We start from the raw sequence: 22,735 nt of genomic DNA on the forward strand, positions 1-22,735 counted from the left end.
CCCTGGCAAAGTGGGAGGCTCTGGAACCCCTAAAGGGCCTTTGTGAGATCCTCGTTTGGGGAACACATCAGAGGAAGTATTTGGGGCAGGGGACAAGAGAATCCAGAGCCTCCTAATGGCAGCTTTGGCCATCAGACCAAAGAAAGTCCAGGGCCCTGACAGGTTCCTCTGGTGGAGGAAACGTGCTTGGGGAAGTGTTCAGGGTTTGTTCCTTTTGGAGTGACTTTGCCTGGAAATTGTTTTTTGTGTGACCATTTGGACGCCGAACCTTGTTGCTGTTGCTGTTGGTTTTATTCTCTCTCCTTGCTGTTGCAGGAGATGGTTCTTCTCTCAGCCCTTTGGCATCTTTGTCTCTCTACGGGGAGGGAGAGGGGCAGTTTTTAGTGGCAGCACACACACGAGTGGGTGCCCATGGGTGGGGACCCCCAGTGCCCCCCACTTTCCCCCAGTGTCACAGCACATTCCCGTAGATGTCACCGGGTTTCCGTGGTCGCCCCTGTGGTCCCTGCAGCTCCGCGTAGGTCACCTGGGGATCCTGGAGGGTGGTGGCACAGGGGGACCCTGCAAAAGACACGGGCTGTGGGATCTGGGTGGGGTGACACTCGTGGGTGACGTGTCCCTCTGTGTTTGTCCCCCCGTTCCCACCCCCTGCCCCCTTGGTGACCACGACGTGGGTGTACAGCACCTCCCCCTCCTCTGGGGGGGCCAGGGGATCCGGGGGCGCCCTGAGGGAATAAAGGGGATGTGTGGGAGGGAATGGGAGGTTTTGGGGGTTGGGGTAAAAGGGGAGAGTGTGGTTTGAGCCCCCTACTCACCTTTTCTGGTTCTTCCTGGCAGCCACAGAGGAAAGAGTGGAGGGGTGACTGTGGGGTCCCAGGCCCTGAACCCTCTCAGGATTCCTGAACCCCCACGGGACCCTCAATTCCTCTCAGGACCCCTAAGTATCCCTGAAGCCCCCCAGAATCCATGAACCTCCCCAGTGCCCCTTACCAACTCAGCCTCAAGAACTCAAAGCCCAGCAGGACAGAAACCCTCCCCAAACAGGACCTTGTTCTGGGGCTGTGGGTGCTGCAGCTATTGCTCCCCAACTCTAGGAACCTCTACAGCTCCCTGGGACCCCTGTGCCCTCATTGTCACCCACCCACACGGTGCCCCTGGTGCCAGGCCACAATGACACCCACGAGCAGGAGCAGGAACAAAAGGGCTCCACTGACCCCTGCTGCCACTCCAAGAAGCAGCTTTAATCCCCCGAGTGGGAGACCCCCACGGCGGGCACCAGCAGCTGCGGGACCCCTGTGGGCCCCCCACCACCTGCCCGTCCCGGCAGAACACGTGCAGGAGGGGGGCTCAGGGCCGCAGGGGGCTGGGGGTGCTGAGACAGGTGAGAGTCAGGGGGGACCCCATAGTGGGCTTGGAGGGGACCGTCCAGCACCAGTACCAAGGAAAGCTCAGGGCAGGAGAGGGGAGGGAGACTTGTGGCCCCGAGTCTCTGGGGAGGTGCTGTGGAGGTATCAGGGTGGCAGCTGTGGGCTGCTCATTCTGAACTGTCACTGGCACTGGCACCGGCGCTGACTCCTTCCACCCCCAGTAGTCCACCCAGCCCTTGCAGCTGTAGTAGCCGCTGTGGTGCAGCTGCAGAGGGGACAGGGACAGCTTAGTCTCATTGTGGAGCCCCCTAGTTCTTTCTCCTCATGGTAGAAGGACGCTGAGGTGACCGTGCTGTTCCGCCAGCCCTGGCAGCACAGTGTCACCATGTCCCCCTCCAGCAGCGCCCACACCGGCACCTGCAGCACCAACCAGTCTGGGGGACAGAAGGCTCCTGTCACATCTGATGGCACCAGGACCCCCACACTGGCTCACATCCAGTGCACCAGGGTCCCTGATTTCAACACAGTTACCCCCAGACTGGGATACTCTGGCATGTCCCCAGAGCAGGGGGTGACCCATGGAACAGAGCCCACCCAGAACCCTAAAGGTCTGGTGAGTGCCAGGCTGAGGGGACACTCAAATCCCCCTCACTCTCAGAGACGATGACAGGCAGGCTGTGCCCGGTTCTGGGTCTGCAACACCAGTAGGTACCTTTCGTCTTGGGCTTGAAGTGATCGCTTCCTTGTTGCGACAAGTGTTGCCCATCCTTGTACCAGGTGGCCACACCGGCAGTCCCGAGCCCTGACACCTTGTACCAGGTGGTGGCACTGACGGTCCCCGAGCCCTGACAGGTCAGTGTCACCCGGTCCCACAGCACCGCCGGCCTCCAGGGGGGCTCCACCAGGAGCTGGGTGGTCTGGGCACCTGTGGGTGACAAGGGACACCAGCCTGCCAGGGCCAGTGTGGGGCTGGGGACAGCAGGGTTGGGCCATGGCATCCCCCGAGGACTCACCAGTGAGGTCGAGGATCTGGTCGTGAAGGGAGAAGGGACAGGGCTGGGTGGGGGTGGCACTGCAGGGACAGCAGCATGGGGGCTTGGGGTGTGGGGGCTCTCCCCAAACTGTTGTCCCTTGTGGAGAGATTTATTAATAGTTGGTTAGCTGAGAAAGGCCATACTGACATAATGCTGCTGGTTAAGCTGAAGGAGAAAAGTCAGCAGTCAGCAAGCTGAAAGGAAAGGTCAGCAGTGACCTTGCTGCAACATGAGGAGAGGGAGTAGAGATTAGTCCTGAATATATCCTGAGAATATGTGAAAAGTATCAAAAGTAGAACCATAGGAATGCAGAAGTAGGCGTAGGTGCTGATATGTAACTGACCAATGCTGAGCTCAACTTTTGCAATATGTATGAAGCTCATTATGAACTGTATTTAACCCGCCGTACTGATCAATAAAATTGGGCCTGTGATGATCAAATTGATGTCTGGGTCTCCTTCCGTTGACAAATGGTGGAGACAGCAGTTCTTGTGGGAAAGTGTGTCTGGGTGGTCCCCCAAAAGATTTTAAGACTCCAGGGGCTATGTCTGGGTCACAGCCACCTGTGCACCAGATGTACAGATGCCTTGGGAACAGAGACACTGAGGCCACCCTGGGCTGAGGAAGAACATGGGGACACTGTGGACACCCAAAGCACAAGGAGGACACCAGGGACACAGCCCATGCTAGGACAGGTCACCCCCACCAGCTCATGATCCCATCCCCATGGCCACATCCTCACCATTCTTGTCCCCTTCTGTCCCTGCATCCCAGTTCCCCAGTCCCTATGCCCAGAGCTACCCGGGTCCAAAGGTGCAAGTCCCCACATTCCTGTCCCCACATCCCCATCCCCAAATTCCTGACCCCTCTGCCTGTCCCCAAAGCCACCCTACATCCCCAGTCCCACCCAGGTCCATTGTGGGTAACATGGACTGGCTCTGCTGCCATTGGGGACCTCAGGGGATCCCGCAGCCCCCTGCGCCCCCTCCCCTCCCCTCCCCATGCCTGGCGTGTCAGGCCCCTGCCTGGGGCGCTCACCCCACAGGAGCAGCGCCACCTTCCCGGCCATCCCGGTGTCCCCAGCCATGTGCACTGGCTGTCACTCGCTGCTGTGGCCACCGCTCCCCTGGCTGGCGGCTCTTTGGATGAAGGGGAAGGAAGCGAGGTCACATCTCATCCCCACGTGTAGGTGGCCCTTGGTGGGGGCAGGGTGGCCACAAGCTGGGCACAGGATGAGGACAAGGCTGCATAGTCTGGGGACATGGCGAGGGATGCTCTTCCCAGGACTGGGGGGGCCCAGGGGGTGTGGGGAACCAAGGATGGGTGTCCAGGAGAATGGGGGTCCAGGGGATTTGAGGTCTCCATGCCTGGGGGGATTCAGGGATGGGCGTGCTGTAAGAACATGGTCCCCAGGGACTTGGGGTAATGGCATGTGGGTGTCAGGGTTGGGGTTGCAGCGGGAAAAAGGGGACCCACAGGATTAGGGGTTCTGGGGGAAGAAGCAGCCCATGGGATGGGATGGGATCAAGGCAATGGTTGTGCTGGGCACTGGCAGTCCTGGGATGGGGTCCCTGGGGAGGAGAGACCAAGGCAATGGGGGTCCCAGGGCAATGGGGGCATTTCAGGGATGGACAGTGTCTGGGTGGGCACAGGGGTCACAACTCTTTCATGGGGTGCCTCAGATTTTGGGATTAAACAGAGCCTAGAAAAGCCCCCACCCTGGGGCACCCCAGGGCTGTCCTGGGAGTCTCTGTGCCCCTGCCCCACACATCCCTGGTCAGCTCCCCCGATTTCCTGGCTCAGCCATCCCAGGCAACAATTGATGCCCAAATGGTTCAGTCAAAATTACACATCCATAGAATAAAAGCAAAACTCTTTCCCACACCAATTATTTTCCTAATAAAATACAAACTGGCAAAGTACAAAATGCTCTGGTTTGTAGAATCCATTGCTTTCCCAACAAGTCCCTCACAATAAAAACACAAGCAAATCACAAAGAAATGAGATTTTTCAGTTCCCTTTATCAGCCCCTTGGTGCATCCCACAGCAGCATCTGCTTGTGGATAACACAGAGTGGGGAATCTCCCTGAGTTTCCAACAGCTCCATGGGACTGTTCCCTGCCTGCTGGGTAGCAACCCAGCCCTGAAGGAAGCCTTTTCTTGTGCCATTTTTAGGAGCTCTCCCCATTTTGCTCATTCCCACCCTGAAACTTGATTGACTTCCCTTGAAGGAAGGGGAGAAACTCTGTCCATCCTTGGGACAGTGCACAGGAATCTGTGGAAATGCCCGTGGTGGAATGCCCAGGCTTTGATTCCCTGGTAAATCCACTCCAGCCTGCCCTGAATTCCCCTGCCTGGGCACTCCCTGCTCCTGCTGTGACACCCCTGCTCCCCAGTCCCTTGTGTGCAGCCCCTGCTCAATATTTCCACACTTTTCCCTCTCTTGTGCTGTGAACATCCAGATCACAAACATTCTCTCTGCAGGTTTTGTTCAAGAAGGAGGGTCCAGGTCAGGTTGTTGAGCACATTGTTGTGGGATTTCCAGTTGTTCTGGGACTCTCTCAGTCCTTTGGGGACAGGGACAAAAAGATCAATTGCTGCATTTCTGGACTGGTTACCTCGCAGGTGCCCCTGCTGTGGGGGTTTCCAGCCAGCCCTGCTCTGAAAACCATCAAAGGCCCTCACAGAGCCACTGCTTGGGCTCCCATTTTGGTTTGTGCTTCTTGCAGAGCAGAGCAAACCACAGGCAGGCCTTTTTGCCCCACAGAATTCTCACCTCTGCAGCAGCTCTAAAGCTGCCAGAATCAAAGCCAAGGGGGCACGGGGGACCCTCAGGTGCTGGCTGCCACCTGGGGCTGGGCAGAGCAGGGCTGGGCAATGGCCATCCCTGTGCAGTGGGGCTGGGCCATGGCTGGGCCCCACCCTTGCATTGACAGGGGTCCCCAGGATGTGCCACCCCTGGGACAGGACCCCCCATGCCAAGATGTGTCACTCCCTGGACTGGTTTCCCCCAGCTGAACTCTGGAACAGGGACCTCACAGGGCAGGATCCTCCTGGATGTGCCCCCCCAGCAACAGAGACTGAACACCCCCTTTCCCATCTGACTCTCAGCACAAATGGCCTCTTCCCTCTCGTCCAGGACAAAGAAAGTCAAAGTGTTGAGGGAGCACAGCCCAACACCTCCGTTCCTCAAATCCTCCTCACCCTTCCCTGCACCCCCTGTTCCCCTTTTTCCGCCCTCCCCTGTGTCTCCCAACCCCTTCCCTGCTCAGGTGCACCGCAGGATTGCTGAGCCAGGAACCGGGGGTGAGGGAATGTGGCAAAAACTGAGGAGAATAAGGAAAAAATAGAAAAAAGAGAGGAAAAATTCCAGGGCAGGGGAGGACGGAGAGGCAGAGGTACCCAGGACCACCGTGCTATGCCTGGCCAGGAAACTAACAAACCAGGTGTGATTTTGTGGGGCCTTGCATCATCCCAAAATCTGAGACACCCAGGGAAGAAGCTCTGACCCCTGTGCCCCCCCCATGCACTCCCCATCCCTGACACCCCCATTCCTCTGGGACCCCAACCTTGGGACCCAATTTCCTTCGGTCCCCCATTCCCTGGGACCCCCATCCCTAGACTGCAGTTCCCCAGGATCTCCAACCCCAAGGAACTTCATCCAGTAATTCCACTTCCTGGTCCACCCCTTCCCTTGGGGACCTTGATTTCCTCAGGGCCCCCATTCTCACAGGGCCCCCCTTTCCACCAGCACCCCCATGCCATGGCCCCCATCTCATAACCAGAAGTCCCTGGAGGCCATGTTGTTTTGGGACCTTCATGCCCAAGTCTGAGTCCACCCAACCCTTGGGACCCCCAATTTACCTGGGACCCCATCCCTGGGCACCCCATTCCCCTGGACACCCATCCCTGGCTCCCTACACCACCTCAGCCTCCAAATTCTGGCAGCATAATGTCCCCACCATGTCCCACCATCACCCCCATGTCCCACAAGGTCCCCACCCTGCCCCCATCCTGTTCCCACCCTGCCCCCACCAAGGGCCACCTACACATGGGGACAAGAGGTGACCTCGCTTCCTTCCCCTTCATCCGAAGAGCCGCCAGCCAGGGGAGCGGTGGCCACAGCAGCGAGTGACAGCCAGTGCACATGGCTGGGGACACCAGGATGGCCGGGAAGGTGGTGCTGCTCCTGTGGGGTGAGTGCCCCGGGCACGGGCCTGACACCCTGGGGATGGGCCCTGGTGAGGCAGAGACTGGTGGGGAGGGGGCACAGGAGGGCTGTGAGGTCCCCTGAGTTCCCCAATGGCAGCAGAGGCAGAGCAGGGCATGGAGCTCAGTGTGGCCAGAGATTTAGGGTGGCTTTAGGGAAAGAAACAGGGGAACTGGGATGTGGGGACAGGAACAGGGGGTTGGAGATGTGGGGAAAAGTATGTGGCAGAAGGAGCCTTTAGGCTTGGGGACTGTGGGGACAGGGACAGGGGAACAGGGATGCAGGGACAGGGACAAGGGTCCCGTAGCATGGGGATGGGCCGGGAGGACAGGTGCCATCGGAATGGGATCATGGGCAAAGGGCCATGGGTTTATGGCCATGGGGACAGGTGCTTTTGAACCGATGGAAGTGGCCTGTGCAAACATGGGATGCCCACAGTGTCCCCATGACCCTCACCCAGCCCTGTCCCTTCTCCCTTCCAGCCCAGACCCTCAGCCTCGCTGGTGAGTCCTCGGGGGATGCCATGACCCTACCCCGCTGTCCCCAGCCCCACACTGGCCCTGGCAGGCTGGTGTCCCCTGTCACCCACAGGTGCCCAGACCACCCAGCTCTTGGTGAGCCCCCCTGGAGGCCGGCGGTGCTGTGGGACCGGGTGACACTGACCTGCCAGGGCTTGGGGACTGCTGGTGACACCACATGGTACAAGGAGGGGCAGCGCTGGGAGAAGGAGGGAGGCAACAACTTCACTGTCACTGAGAGAGGCACCTACATGTGTGAAAGACCTGGCACTGAGCTCAGCCTCCCCATGAACGTCTCAGACGGTGAGGGTGGTTTGTGTCCCCAGCCTGACACCCACGGGAACCCCGGGGACCCTGGTGGGCTCCACTCCATGGGTCACTCTGTGGTGTGACCAGAGCCCATGCCCTACACACAGGGACATCCCAGAGCATCCCAGTGAGGTGGGACCCTTGTGTTGAAATTGGGGAAACCTGGTGTGCTGGCTGTGACCTAATATGAGGCTCCCGGTGACATCAGGACCCTCTAGACCCCTGTGATGTGACGGCACCCCTCTGCCGCACAGACCAGCTGGTGCTGCAGGTGCCAGCACGGGCACTGCTGGAGGGGGAAACGCTGACACTGCGCTGCCAGTACAGGCAGGAGAAGTCGGTCACTTTGGTGCTCTTCTACCATGAGGAGACGGACCTGGGGGGGCTCTACAATGGGACTGAGCTGTCTCTGTCCCATCTGAAGCTGAAACACAGCAGCCGCTACCGCTGCAAGGTCTGGGTGAACTATGGGGTATCACAGGGATGGGAGGACTCAGTGCTGGTGACAGTGACAGTGCATGGTGAGCACCTCACAGGTGCCACCCCAACAGCCCGACAGCCCCTTGCCAGGGACTCGGGGTCACCATTCCCACAGTCCCCCAACTCCTCCCCTGAGCATGTCCAAGTGCTGGTGCTGGAGGGTCCCCCTGAACCCATACAGGGGTCTCCCCTGACTCTCAGCTGCCTCAGCACCCCCAGCCCACTGGAACCCCGAGCCCCCCTACTGCACGTGTAATACTGGGATGGGCAAATGGTGGGGGGCCCACAGGGATCCCTGCAGCTGCTGGTGCCCGCTGTGGGAGTCTCCCACTTGGGGAATTACAGCTGCCAGGTGCGCACTGAGGGGGGGGCCATACGGAAGAGCAGAGCCTGGCTCCACGTCACGGTGCGCAGTGAGAGCGGGGATGGGCACGGGGAGCACCCACAGCCTGCTTGGGTGCCCTGTCTGAGGACCTGCATGTCCCCCAGACACCTTTCTTGGGTCCCCCTGCCTCTGCCCTGTGTCCCCTCATGCCTGCGTGGTGTGACCCCATCCCCAACATCCCCCATCACACTCATTCTCTTTTTCCCTAACCCCCCCCACCAGATTCTAGCCCCTCCTTGTGCCCTCAGCCCTGTCTGTGTCCCCACAGTGCCTGTGGCCAATGCCACCATCACCCCCGGTCCCCTGTCACACCAGGTGCGTGCAGGTGACAACGTGACCCTGCGCTGCTCGGTGCAGGTGGGTCACCTTCACCTGGCTGCACAACCGGCAGGACGTGGCCTGGGGTCCCCTCCTGGAGCTTGGAGCTGTCGATGTGGGACATTCGGGCACCTACCAGTGCGTAGCCACCAAACAGCTGGGACAGGACGGGCATCATGTGTTCCGGGCACTCAGCCCTGAGCTGGTCCTGGAGGTGACACCGTGGGGACACAGGGACAAAGGTAGGGTCACACAGGGTCATTCGGGGTTGCAGGACCCCTGGGTTGATGGGTGACTCTGATGTGTCCCCCTCTGTTTCTTGCAGTGGCCGCAGGGGTCGGTTGGGCCCTTTTCTTCCTACTCCTGCTCGTGTGTGTCATTGTGGCCTGGCACTGGTAGCACAGTGTGGGTGGGTGACAATGGGGGGACAGGGATCCTAGGGAGCTGTAGAGGGCCCCAGAATTAGGGAACCATAGGAAATGACCCACAGACCCACAACTGTGCCTTTGTCTGGGGGTGCTGTAGGGTTTGAGGAGGTGCTGGAGGGTCCTGCAGGGATGTTAGGGGTTCCTTCAGGGGCCCTGGGGGTGTTTAAGTTGGTCTCTGTACCTTCTGGGCTTTGGGTTCTTTAGGGTGATTTGTTTGGGGCCACTGGGAAGGTTCATTGATTCTTGGGGGCTTCAGGGATGCTTGGAGGTCCTGAGGAGAATTGAGGATCCTGTGGTGGTACAGGATTCCTGAGAGGGGTCAGGGCCCTGGGAACTCCTCAATCACCCCTTCCCTCTTTCCTTTTCAGCTGCCAGGAAGCACCAGGAAAGGGGAGTGGGGGGCTCAAACCACACTCCCCCTTTTTTTCCCAAACCCCATGCACCTCCCATCCCCTTCCACACAGTCCTTTATTCCCACAGGGCCCCACCAAACCCCCTGGCACCCTCGATGGATGGTCCTCCGGCGACGTACATGTAGCTGCAAAGGCAACCATAGGAACCCAGTGACATCTATGACAATCTACACCAAAAGTTGTGATGCTCTTGGAAGCGGGAGGCACTGGGTGACACTGGGGGTGCTCCTTCCATGGCTCCTGTGGTTGCCCATCCTTCCAAGGGAGGTTGGTCATGAGTCAGGGGAAGGCTACACAGGGTGTGCTCCCCATTTCCTCTCCCGCTACTCCCAAGGGCTCCCCCATCTCTTAGCTGGTACCTGCAGGGGCTCCCCAGCCCCATCCAAGTGCTCAAGTACCCTCAGAGACTGCCCCATTCTCTCCTCACAGTGCTTGCAGTACACACAGGGCTTCCCCATTCCCCCTCCCACTACCCCTGTCCCATCCCGCTACAAAAGGGGAAGTCGGGGAGGATTCTTGCTGAAAGGTTTCTCAGATGAAAATGAAGCACAAAAGTGGCAATATTATATCTGAGAACTGTTTATTGATAAAGGAGGATAAGTGTTCGTACCAAAGGGGGATAGAAGGGAGTAGAAAGGGAAAAGGATAGAGAGAGAAACAGAAGACAGGGACAGCATTACTACCAGGAGCCTGGGCACTCTGTGAGCATCAGCTGGGCAGATGGAGTGTGTGTGCTGCAAGCCAGGGCGAGCCCACATGGCTTTTGTGAATGGCTGGTCGTGATTTCCAAGGACGGCACCTGCGTGTCTCTGGCATGGGCGAGCGATGGCTGCAGGCTGGCTGCTGCAGGCTGGCTGCGGGCTGGTGCTGCGGCACTGGTGGCTCTGGGCTGGCTGCCGCGGGCTGGGGCTGCGGTGGGCAGGTGCAGCAGGCTCGGTGCTGTGGGCAGCATGGGAAACGCGGCAGAGGCGGCGGGTGGGTGCAGGCAGCATCTGCTCCATTGGGGAACAATGAAGGAACGTCCAGGATGAGCAGGAATGAGCTGCCTCGGGGAAGCAGCAAAGCAGAGAGAAACAGGTGCAGACATAGAAGAAGGACCATCCGAAGGAAAAGTTGAGGGGGGGGGAGTATCAGTGATATTTTTGCCCGACGTCCAGGAGGAATGATGCATCTGACTCCATCTTTTCAGAAGGCTAATTAATTACACTATTATACTGTATTATTCTATATTATATTACATTACATCTAAACTGAATCTGCCAAGCACTCAACTGCACTCCACAGCACACAATCTCATGACTGTCAGCCGACAGTCCCCACACACACACACCTGGATTCAACTGGTCAGTGAATCAAAACACTCACACCAGAATCCAATCACCAATTCCCTTCAGGTAAACAATCTTCCACAACACATTCCACTTGTGAACAACACAGGAGCAGTAAATGAGATAGGAATTGTTTGCATCATTCTTTACTTCTCTCATTGCTTCCCCCAGCACACACTTACAGCCCGATCACTGAAGGTTTCTCTCCCCTGATTCTCTGTTGTGTGAAGCATCACCAGGGACAGGGCTCCAAGCACACGGACAACCCACAGAGTCATTTTTCACTTCATGTGTAGCATATGTTGTGATATAAATCAAAATCAGATTTGTCCCTCTTAACCCCCATGTGCTTAGTGGCCCTGCCATCCCCCTCCCAGTGCACCCACTAAGGTGGCTTACTGGTGCCCATCCCAGTTCCAAGGGGGCACAGGACCTGGTTCCCTGCTCCTGGGACAAAAATGCAGCTCTTTGGTTAAACTGGGAGAAATGGTGTTTCTTTGTTCAACTCTGTCAAGGAAGCTGAACAAGATGGGAACCTCCCTTGCAATGGAAAATACGACCCCTTTCTCCCTGAACTATTATAACTTTGAAATTACTGGGCTTTTAGGCAAAGATGTTGGAACAGGAATAACAGTTCTTTACTGGTATATATGGTGAGAAATAAGTTAATGGAAGTTGACTTTCGCTGGATATGATACGAATTGATATTACATTATTATTATATTGTTGATTAACTATTGTGATGTTGTTGGGACAGTGGTGTGTATTGCGGAGTAGCTGATGTTGTTGGGGTGGCCATCCAAGGGTGGGGCCCAGCCATGGCCCAGCCCCACTGCACAGGGATGGCCATTGCCCAGCCCTGCTCTGCCCAGCCCCAGGTGGCAGCCAGCACCTGAGGGTCCCCCCCGACCCCTTGGCTTTGATTCTGGCAGCTTTAGAGCTGGATGGGAAACTGAGGAGAGCCATTCCCAGCAGCATTCCAGGAGCAACTTCCTCTGATAAATCCCTTTTTTTGGGAATGTGGAAGGGGTTTCACCTGGAGAAGGAGGTTGTTGCATTTCCCACTACAGGATGGAAGAGCCTCTTTTTCCTTCATTCCATGTGAAATTACCATGTGAAAAGCTTTGGATTCAATGGGTGGAAGCTGGAGGTTGGATTTCTCATGGAATTCCTATCCCACCCCTTTTCCAGTGAGCTGGGAAGAAACTCCCCAGCCCAGTGCGACATTCCCTGGATATAATGGAGGCAGTGTGGAAAACATCTCATCCACCAGCTGGGCCGGGATCTGGAATTTTTCTATTGGGAAAAACGGAGCTGTTGGCAAAGGCTGGGAGATCCTGGAATCTGGCAATCTTCCATTGAGAAGAGCAGAGCTGCTGGCAAAGCGTGAGGATGAAGCAGAATTCCCATCAGGCCAACATGGATAAGCAAGGGCCCCATGACACGAAAAACATTCCGGGGTTCCTGTTCTGACAGGGATTGAGTCATTTTCCACCAGGATTTGGGAAAATTCCCTGACTTGGGGTCTGTCAGGGGAATTCACTGTGAGGAACTGGGCAAGGAGCATCCTGGAGATGGAGACCCCTGGGAATGGATGGGGTGCATGAAGGATCCAAGAAATTCCAGAGGGAAGGGAAAGAGAGGGGAGCGAAAAGAGGGGGAAAAGGGGTGGAAAAGGGGAAAAGGGGAAAGAGAAGAATGGGAAATCAGCTGGTGATCAAAGGGATTTTAGCTTCCACTTCCAATCCATTTCTTAAATTTTCTAAGGTTAAAGACCCCTCAAAGCCTCTGGACAAGGAAATTCCCACTGCCTGTTCCTGGGGTGAATTCCCAGCAGTGCCTTTGGTGAGCAGAACACTGGCAATGCGCCGAGCCAGCAGCTCCCACTGCAGTGCAGAGACCATTCCAGACCTTTCCAAGGTAGAGCCGGCTTCTCCCATCCCACAAAATGAAAATTGAGCCCACGGAGAGAGGGACAGTCCAACCTCCCGAGGGAAAAGCCTTTGGCCTCACGCATGAATGTTGGGAAGATGCTGATTCTGGAGTTCATTCCATCAAAACCTGACACCTTCCCTGTGCTGCACCTGTTCCAGAGGTTTCCCTGCAGCAGGAATGAGTCTGGTGGGATCCAGGATGCCCCAGCCCTGCCCACCCCACCTAAGTCCAGCCCTTTTCCCACTCAGTGTTAGGGATAAATCCCTTTTCCCTCCATCCCTTTTTCCTCCATCTCCTGAAGAGATTCTCTTCCATGTGGATTGGTGATGATCGACATTCCGGGCGTTACTCAAGAGCTCAATTAGCTCCCATTGTCTGTCCCTGCAGATTCCAGAGCATTCCAGAGCCTGGGAAGGCACAGGGAGGAGCTGGATGCTGGATCTGGGAGGGAAGGATGGAAAAAGGACCTGGAGCATCCGTTAGTGTTGGATAAGGATGGGAAAGAATGGGCTTTTCATGGAAAACACACTTGGATGGGTGATCTCCAGGGTTTTCCAGGATAGGGATGAGCTGTGGAGTGCCAGAGCCATGGGTGAGTGTCCACATCCCAAATATCCCCCATAAATCCCAGCAGAAATCCCTCAGGAGCAGAACAACCTCCTTGCTTCAGGCTCTTCCTCCCCAAAAATTCCCTTCCTCGGGGCCTGTCTGCTGGGAATTCCACAAGGTGGGAAGGAAATCCTGCATGGAATCAACACCCTGAACATCCCAAATCCACCCAGGCAGCTCCTCCCGGAGCTCCAGGGCCTGGATTTCGGGGAGTTTCCTCTGGAGGAACCAGGATGGCCGGGAGAGCGGATTTCCCGCCCCAATCCCGCTGCTCCTGTGAAAGGAAGGGAAATCAGAGCTATTTTGGGACTCCTGGGTTATTGTTTCCTCCTCCAGGAATTCCAGGAGTTGGGATTTTCACAGAGCTGAGGAAAATGAGGGGGCTTTCATGCTGCCAGAACAGGGATGGGACTCGGGAATTTTGGGGTGGTTTCTGCAGAAAAAGATGGGAATGCCAGGCTGTGGGAACTGGGTAATCTTGGAATATTGAAAAACAGGGATATTGGAATATGGGAACATTGAGTTATAGGAATATTGGTATATTGGAATATAGGGAAATAGGACTACAGCAGTGTTGGAATACTGAAATATTGAAATACTGGGATGCAAGGCTATTGGAAAATTAGAATACTGGAATATTGAAATATTGGAAAACAGGGTAGTTGGGAAATTGAAGTACTGGAATGCAGAAACACTGGATTATGGAAATATTGGGATACAGGAATACTGGAATATTGAAATGTTGGGATACATAAATATTGGAATATTGAATATTGGGATACATAAATACTGGAATAGGGCAAGAGCCAACCTGACAGCCCTACAGGACAGAGGGACAAATTAAAGCCACTGCTCCCAGGAAATAATTGGATAAACCAAGAGGAAATTCCCAATCCTTCCACCTCCCATAGGGATACCAGGATTGGGAGACCACAAGCAAACCCTCATTAACCATCATTAACCCCAGGGCTTAATTATTTCACACACCATCCCCCAGTGCTCACCTGGGACCGGCCACTGAACCCCAAAATTCCAGCACCAAGCTCCATACCTGTCTCTCATGCCAAACTCAGCTTTTTAAATGTTCCCCAAAACGCTCAAAAATGAGGGAAAATTTCATCCCAGTGCCCACAAAACCCTCCCCCCTCAGCCTGGGAACGCTGCTCCCCCAATTGGCACATCCAGGTACAGAATTTCTCCTGCTCCCAGCACTTCTCCTGCATGGAAAAATCAAAGAATCAGGAATTTGGGTCAGCTGGGACAGAGCCAAATCCCAGCTGGGATTTCTGCAGGATTCACCAGCCACGGGCAGGTCCTGACAGCTCCTCACACCCCTTGGACTTCCAGGCTGGCAGCAAAACATTCCTGCACCTCGGAAATCCCTGGAATTAATCAGTAATTGGACTTCAAGGACCCGGAGTGAAGTGCGACGGTGGGAGGATCTGGAGGGATCCCTGAAAACCGAACCCCACGCTGGGGTTTGAGGGATTTCAGCCACAAAGTTTAAGGACTTTTTTGGGGGAAAGGAAGATGAGTTTCCACACAGCAGGAATATTCCCATGGGAAGGTGTTTTCTGGGGCAAAGTTACAATTTTGGGTGTGAAAAAGCAGCAGCTGGAAAACACAAGAGCCAGGAATGGGAAGGAAGCGTCTACAGGTTGGAATCCAAGGGGTTTATCCCTAAAAATGCTCCTTTGCCCTCTCCAGGATGGTCCTCACACTGAAATTTGAGGGATTTATCCCTAAAAACACCCTCTGCCCTTTCTAGGAGTCTCTACATTGAAATCCAAGGGGTTTATCCCTAAAAAATTCCCTCCCAACCTCCTCAGGAGGGTCCCCACAATGAAATCCAAGGGTTCTCCTGTAAGACTCCCACCCAAAACCCTCAGCGAGGGTTGTGGGGCTCAGTCTGGGCTCAGCACCCCCATAAGAACACCCCAAATTCCTCTCAAAGGCTGAGGGCTCATGACACCCTCAGCAAGGCACCCTCAGCCCCCTCAAGACCCGCCTTTTGGACCCCCTAAACCTCACCAAGGGATCCTCTGCCCCCTTGGTGCCTCCTCAGGACTCCCAGATCTCCTTCAAGGGCCGGGGGTCTCAACCCCTTCTCACGACATCCTCACCAGGGAACCCTCAGCCCCCTCATGACCCTCTCACCCAAGGCCCTGCAGAGCCCCTCAGCACCCCAACACCGCACCAAGGGCTCGGTGTCCCCTCAGCCCGGGCTCCTCAGAGCCCCCTCATGGCCCCCAGCCCCCTCATGGCCCCCTCAGGATCCCCATTCCCGCACCCCCGGGACTGCCCCTGTGTGTGGGGCGCGTTCCCGGGCCCGGCTGCCGGGGGGCTGTGGCTGGGCAGCTCCCCCGTGCTCACACCTCCAGGATGCCGAGTCCCCCTTGCTCACCCTGGCGCGGTCGGCGGCTCCTCCGCCCAGCACGGCGCTGACGCGCTGCAGCGGCACGTACAGCTCGCCGTTGATGCTGAGCTACTACCCGCCTTCGCTCACTTGCCCGCGAACGTTAAAGCCGTAACCCGACTAGGACTTGGCAATGCGGACGACGCGGGGCCCGCCCGGGGGTCCCTTCCCAGCCCCGTTCCGCGCCTCCGGCCACGCTTAGCCCTCCTCGTCCGCCACCTTGGCGTCCGCGCACGGCAAGCGTCACGATACTTGGCCCACGACGGCCGCCATAGGGACCCGCCCCTCCCGCTTGCACTGCAGAGTACGATGGGAAATGGAGTCCGCGGAGCTGCCCAGCGCCGTTAGCGCGCCGCGGGCCGCAGAGGATGATGGAAAATGTAGTCAGAGAGACAGAACGGCGGGGACAGTGCGGCGCATGCGCTGTGGGCATGGGAACAAGAGGTTGCCATGGGAACAGGGCTGTTGTCATGGGAAGGGGGGTTGCCATGGAAACCGAGAGGCTGTTACCATGGGAATGGGGAGAGGTGGGCATGGGAATGGGGGCTACAGGTGCCATTGGCCTGGAGGGCTGTTTCCGTGGGAATGGGGGGGTGTAGGCATGGGAATGGGAGGGGGCTGTTGCCGAGGAAATGAGGGGGCTGTGGGTGTGGGAATTGGGAAAGGGCTGTTGCCATGGGAATAGAAGGGTGTTGTTGCCATGGGAACAGAAGGGTGTTGTTGCCATGGGATTGAGGGGCTTAGAGGCGTGGGGAAAGGGGGCTGCTGACATGAGAACGGGGGACGGTTGCCATGGAGATGGGATGCTGTTGCTATGAGAACGGGGTGTGTGTTGCCATGAAAGCAGGGGGCGCGGTTTCCCAGGGGGCGCTATTTGCGGCGGTGCTGTGGGGTGACTCCCAAAGGACTGAGGGAGCCCCAAAAATCCTGCGAATCCCACAAGGATCTGCTCAACAACCTGAGCGGGACCCTCCTTGTTCGTTGCCGAGCTGACTAGGCAGAGATGAACAAACAAAAACCCCCCGGTTTCATCAAAAGCTGCGTTTTGGGTCCAATAAGAGGGACAAGGCTCCTGTGCCCCCTGGCACTGGTGGGGGGCGCAGGTAAAGGGGAGCCCCTGGGGGTACAGGGAGCACTGGGAGCACAGGAATGGGGAGCTCTGGGCAGCCCCACATCCGACCCCCCCACTCATTGCCACCCCCCCAGGCACAGGAACATAAGATCTGGGGGGTGGGGGTGCACACGGGGAGTGCCCTGAGGCAGGGACCCCAAGTGCCCCCAGTGTCACAGCACGCTCTCGTAGTCACGGGGGTCCCAATGTCCCTCGTGGGGTCCCGACAGCTCCGCGTTGGTCACTTGTGGATCCCGAGGTGGGGCAGGACCGAAGGACACCCGTGGGGGCCGTGAGAGTGACACCAGTTGTGAGGACCTGTGTGGGAGTGATACCCATGGGTGATGTGTCCCTGTCCCCCCCTGTACTCACCCTCTGCCCACTCAGTGCCCACAATGTGGGGGTCCACACAGCTCCCACCGCCAGGGGGGTCCTGGGGAGATAAGGAGGGGGATCTGGGTGGTTTCTGGGAAGAGGGAAAGGAGAGTCCCAGACAGAGGCCCCCACTCACCTGTGCTGGGGCTTCCTGGTGGCTGCAAGGGAAGGGAGAGGGGGTGACCGTGGGGACACCAGGACCCCTGAACCTTCCTGGGACCTCAGCAGCTCCAACCACCCACAGGACCCCCAAATCCCCACTGCAGCCCTCATTCCCACCAGATTCCTGAACTCTGCCCCCACGCTGGGGGCTTCCCCTAACTCCAGGACCCCCACCCCACCCCCCATTTCACCCACCCCAGCGGTGCCACCAGTGACAGCCCCCGATGACAGCCAGGAGCAGGAGCAGGAACAGGAGGGTCCTCCCGACATTCACAGCCACTGCTGGGGACAGAGGAGACACACTGAAATGACCCTGAACCTTGGGGGTACTGAGCACCCTGGTGACCCCATGTGACCCCACCTGTGACCCAGGGTGAGCCAGGTGTCACCTCCAGGGCCAGCTCTGGGCTGAGTGCCCGGAAAACGTGGTGCCCGTCCTGTCCCAGCTGGTTGGTGGCCATGCACTGGTAGGTGCCCAAATGTCCCACATTGACAGCCCCGAGCTCCAGGAGGGGACCCCGGGCCACCTCCTGCCCGTTGTGCAGCCAGGTGAAGGTGACAGGGGCTGAGCCCACCTGCACCGAGCAGCTCAGGGTCACGTTGTCACCTGCACGCACCTGGTGTTACAGGGGACCAGGGGTGATGGTGGCATTGGCCACGGGCACTGTGGGGACACAGACAGGGCTGGCACTGGGCGAGGTGGGATGGGGTACCATGGGAGGGGTCACGCCCATCCGGAGGGTCCTGCTTGCCCAGGCCGGTGACATTCAGGGGGTCACTCTCAGCCACACTGTCCCCGTCGCTGGCCAGGCACTGGTACTGGCCGCTGTCATTGTCCCCAGCATGGCGCAGCTCCAGGCAGGGGCCGGTTCCCAGCAGTGCTCCTGAGCCCTCCCGGTGCCAGGCGAAGGACAGGGGACCCGCAGCCACTGCACAGCTCAGCACCAGTCACTCCCTGCATGCCACCTGTCCCCCAGGGGGCTTCACTGACAGGGACACCACCAAGGGTGGGACCCCTTCGATGGGGGGACACCAGGGAACAGTGAGAGACCCATGGAGGGGAGGGATGGGAGAGGGCAAGTGGGACCACAGTGAAGAAAAGGAGGCACAGAGATAGGAGGGGGGCTTGGAACAGGACCCCAAGGAATGATGGAGGGCTCAAGGATGAGTAACTTGGAGAGGAAGATGGGGAGACACCAGGAAGAGTATGTAAAACCAGGGAGGGAATGGTGAGAGTTGAGGACCATGGAGGGAGATCAGAGAGGGCTGAGGTTGAATCAGGGAGAGATGAAGGGACCCCAGAGAGGAATGGGGGGACACAGAGGGTGGCCCCAGCAGGAATGAGGGGATGTGGAAAAAGATTACAGGAAAGATGGGGGTACCCACATAGGGCTGGGAGATCTGGTGAGGTACCCAGGAAAGGATGGGGAACCCGGGTAGTTATGGGGATCCCCAGACAGGGCAGGGGCCCCCGAGGAGGCTGGGGGGGCTCCCCGTGCCCATCCCCACAATCACTGCACACCGTGATGCGGAGCTGGGCGCTGCTCTTCCGCACGGCCCCACCCTCAGATTGCACCTGGCAGCTGTAATTCCCCGAGTGGGAGACCCCCACGGCGGGCATCAGCAGCTGTGGGGACCCCTGCGGGCCCCCCAGCACCTGCCCGTCCCAGTAGAACACGTGCAGGAGGGGGGCTCTGGGCCACAGGGGGCTGGGGGTGCTGAGGCAGCTGAGAGTCGGGGGGATCCCACAGTAAGATAAGGGGGACCCTCCAGCACCGGCACCGAGAAGAGCTCTGGGAAGGAGAGGGGAGGGAGATTTGTGAGCCCGAGTCCCTGGGGAGGGGCTGTGAGGGTGTCAGGGTGGCGGCTGTGGGGTGCTCACTGTGCACTGTCACTGTCACTGAAGCCGAGTGCGCCCACGGTGCCACCTTGGAGTCCACCTGGCCCCCGCAGCTGTAGCGGCCACTGTGGTTCAGCTGCAGAGGGGACAGGGACAGCTCGGTCCCACTGAGGGACCTCTCCACCTCCTTGTCCCCACGGTAGAATCGCACCCCAGTGACCGACATGTTCTCCCAGCGCCGGCAGCGCAGTGTCACCGTGTCCCGCTCCAGCAGCTCCTGCGCCGGCACCTGCAGCACCAGTCGGGCTGTGGAACATGGGAGTCTTAGGACACCTGTGGCATTCAGTTTTCTCAAGGACCCTCGAATTGGAACACATCCAGTGCAGCAGGGTTCCCTGAATCCAGAACTGGGGTCCATCTGCTCTGAGATGTTCTGGGATGTCCCCGTGTGCTGGGGACAGGCTCTGGTCACACAGGAGGTGCCACTCTTGGTGACAGTGAAGTGGTCCGGTCCCTGCTGCCTCCAGCGCTGCCCGTCCTTGTACCAGGTGGTGGCCTGGGCAGTGCCTGAGCCCTTGCAGGTCAGTGTCACCCGGTCCCACAGCACCGCTGGCCTCCAGGGGGGCTCCACCAGGAGCTGGGTGGTCTGGGCACCTGTGGGTGACAGGGGACACCAGCCTGCCAGGGCCAGTGTGGGGCTGGGGACAGCAGGGTGGGGCAATGGCACCTGCGAGGACTCACCAGCAAGGCCGAGGGTCTGGCCTGGAAGGGAGAAGGGACAGGGCTCAGTGAGGGTGGCATCACAGGGACATTGGCAGGGAGGGACTGGGTGTCAGGGCTGTCCATAAACTGTCATATTGTGGCATGTACCCCTTGGGGGCAGACACATCGGCTAGCCCTTGCTCAGTTAGGATATGGGGACATATTGGACGTACAGAAATGGAGACTCAGCAGTGGTTGCAGTGGTCAACCTCACCAGCCCCATGATAGTTCCCCAAATCCCTGTCCCCCTGTTATTGTCCCCCTTCTCCTGTCTCCACTGCCCTTGTCACCTCTTGCTCTGCCTCTGCGGCCTTTTGGGACCTCAGGGGACCCAGCAGCTCCCCCGTGCCCCCTCCCCACCAGTCTCTGCCTCACCAGGGCCCATCCCCAGGGTGTCAGGCCCGTGCCCGGGGCACTCACCCCACAGGAGCAGCACCACCTTCCCGGCCATCCCGGTGTCCCCAGCCATGTGCACTGGCTGTCACTCGCTGCTGTGGCCACCGCTCCCCTGGCTGGCGGCTCTTTGGATGAAGGGGAAGGAAGCGAGGTCACGTCTGTCCCCATGTGTAGATGGCCCTTGGTGGGGGCAGGCTTGGGACAGGATGGGGGCAGGGTGGGGACCCTGTGGGACATGGGGGTGATGGTGGGACATGGTGGGGATATGGTGGGGCCAGAATTTGGAGTCTGAGGTGGTGTAGGGAGCCAGGGATGGGTGTCCAGGGGAATGGGGTTCCCCGGGATAGGGTCCCAGGGTAATGGGGATCCCAGTGGATGGATGGACTCAAACTTGGGGATGAGGGTGCCAGAACAATGTGGCCTCCAGGGATTTGTGATCATGGGATGGGGGCCAAGGGATGGGGGTGCCAGGGGAAAGGGGGGCCCTGTGAGAATGGGGGCCCTGGTGGAATCAATGTCCCCAAGGGAATGGGGCTCCCAGGGACTGGAATTACCAGGATGAGGTTTTTTGGGGCAAGAGATTGTGAGGAACTGCAGTCCAGGGAAGGGGTCTTAGGGAAGGAGGGACAAAAGGAAATCAGATTCCCATGATTGGGGTCCCAAATGAATGTGGGTGTCAGGGATGGGCAGTGGCTGCGGGGGCATGGGGGTCACAGCTCCTTCCCTGGGTGCCTCAGATTTTGAGGTGACCCGTGGCCAACTGCTGCCCTCTTGGGATGTTCATTTCCTGGGCAGGTATCACATGGGGGTCCAGGGTAGCTCTGCTTCTGTGCCCTCCCCTACCCTTGATTTTTTCTTTCTTTATTTCTGTTTTCTTCCCTTTTTTCCTCACTTTTATGCCATATCTCCTCACCCCCAGTTCCTGGCTCAGCAATCCCAGGAATCACCTGAGCAGGGAACGCATTGGAGGCCACCAGTGGAGGGGGATAATGGGGAGCAACGAGTGCAGTGAAGAGTGAGGAGGCTGTGGGGGATGGAGGTGTTGGGCTGCGCCCCCTCAACACTTTCATTTTCTTTTTCCTGGACAAAAAGGAAGAGGCCGTTTGTGCTGAGAGTCAGATGGGTAAGGGAAGCAGTGTCTGTCCTGGGAGGGCACATCCAGGAGGATCCTGCCCTGTGAGGTCCCTGTTCTGGGGGTGATCTGGGGGGACCAGTCCAGGGAGTGACACATCCTGGCATGGGGTGTCCTGTTCTGGGTGTGGCAGTTCCAGAAATGTCCCTGCACATTCCTGGATGGGTGCCTGTCTCAGGGGTGGCACATCCTGGGGACCCCTGTCAATGCAAGGCTGGGGCCCAGCCATGGCCCAGCCCCACTGCACAGGGATGGCCATTGCCCAGCCCTGCTCTGCCCAGCCCCAGGTGGCAGCCAGCACCTGAGGGTCCCCCCCGACCCCTTGGCTTTGATTCTGGCAGCTTTAGAGCTGCTGCAGAGGTGAGAATTCTGTGGGGGAAAAGGCCTGCCTGTGGTTTGCTCTGCTCTGCAAGAAGCACAAACCAAAATGGGAGCCCAAGCAGTGGCTCTGTGAGGACCTTTGGTGGTTTTCAGAGCAGGGCTGGCTGGAAACTCCCCATGCAAAGGCAGCTGTGTGGGAACCAGTCCAGAAATGCAGCAATTGATCATTTTTTCCCTGTCCCCAAGGGACTGAGAGAGCCCCAGAGCTACTGCAAATACCACACCAATCTGCTCAACAACCTGACCTGGACCCTCCTTCTTGAACAAAACCTGCAGCCCTTTGGGACCTCCACGAAAGAATGTTTGCATTCTGGATGTGCACACCAGAAGAGAGGGGGAAATGTGGAAATATTGAGCAGGAGCTGCACATGAGGGGCTGGGGAGCAGGGGTGTCACAGCAGGAGCAGGGAGTGCCCAGGCAGGGGAATTCAGGGCAGGCTGGAGTGGATTTACCAGGGAATCAGACCCTGAGGCACACAGGGGCATTTCCACAGATTCCTGTGCACTGTCCCAAGGATGGACAGAGCTTATCCCCTTTTGGGAGCTGAATCCATGGGAAGTCATTCCAGTTTCAGGGTGGGAATGAGAAAAACGGGGAGAATTCCTAAAGATGGCTCAACAAAAGGCTTCCTTAGGGGCTGGGTTACTGCCAAGCAGGCAGGGAACAATGCCATGGAGCTGTTGGATACTCAGGGAGATTCCATGCACTCTGTGGTAACCACAAGCAAATGCTGCTGTTGGATGCAGCAAGGGGCTCCTGCAGGGAGAAAAAAAATCTCATTTTTGTTATTTGTGTTTTCATTGTGAGTGACTTGTTGGGAAAGCA

At 57.8% G+C, this 22,735-nt stretch overlaps 1 pseudogene; it reads right to left on the reverse strand.

Annotated features, from left to right (window-relative positions):
* Window positions 1-451: 451 nt before the first annotated feature.
* LOC132085143 (Fc receptor-like protein 2) lies at window positions 452-20,506 on the reverse strand (annotated as a pseudogene).
* Window positions 20,507-22,735: the final 2,229 nt, after the last annotated feature.

This window comes from Ammospiza nelsoni, chromosome 28 (assembly GCF_027579445.1).
Source record: "Ammospiza nelsoni isolate bAmmNel1 chromosome 28, bAmmNel1.pri, whole genome shotgun sequence".
Classification (NCBI taxonomy): domain Eukaryota; kingdom Metazoa; phylum Chordata; class Aves; order Passeriformes; family Passerellidae; genus Ammospiza; species Ammospiza nelsoni.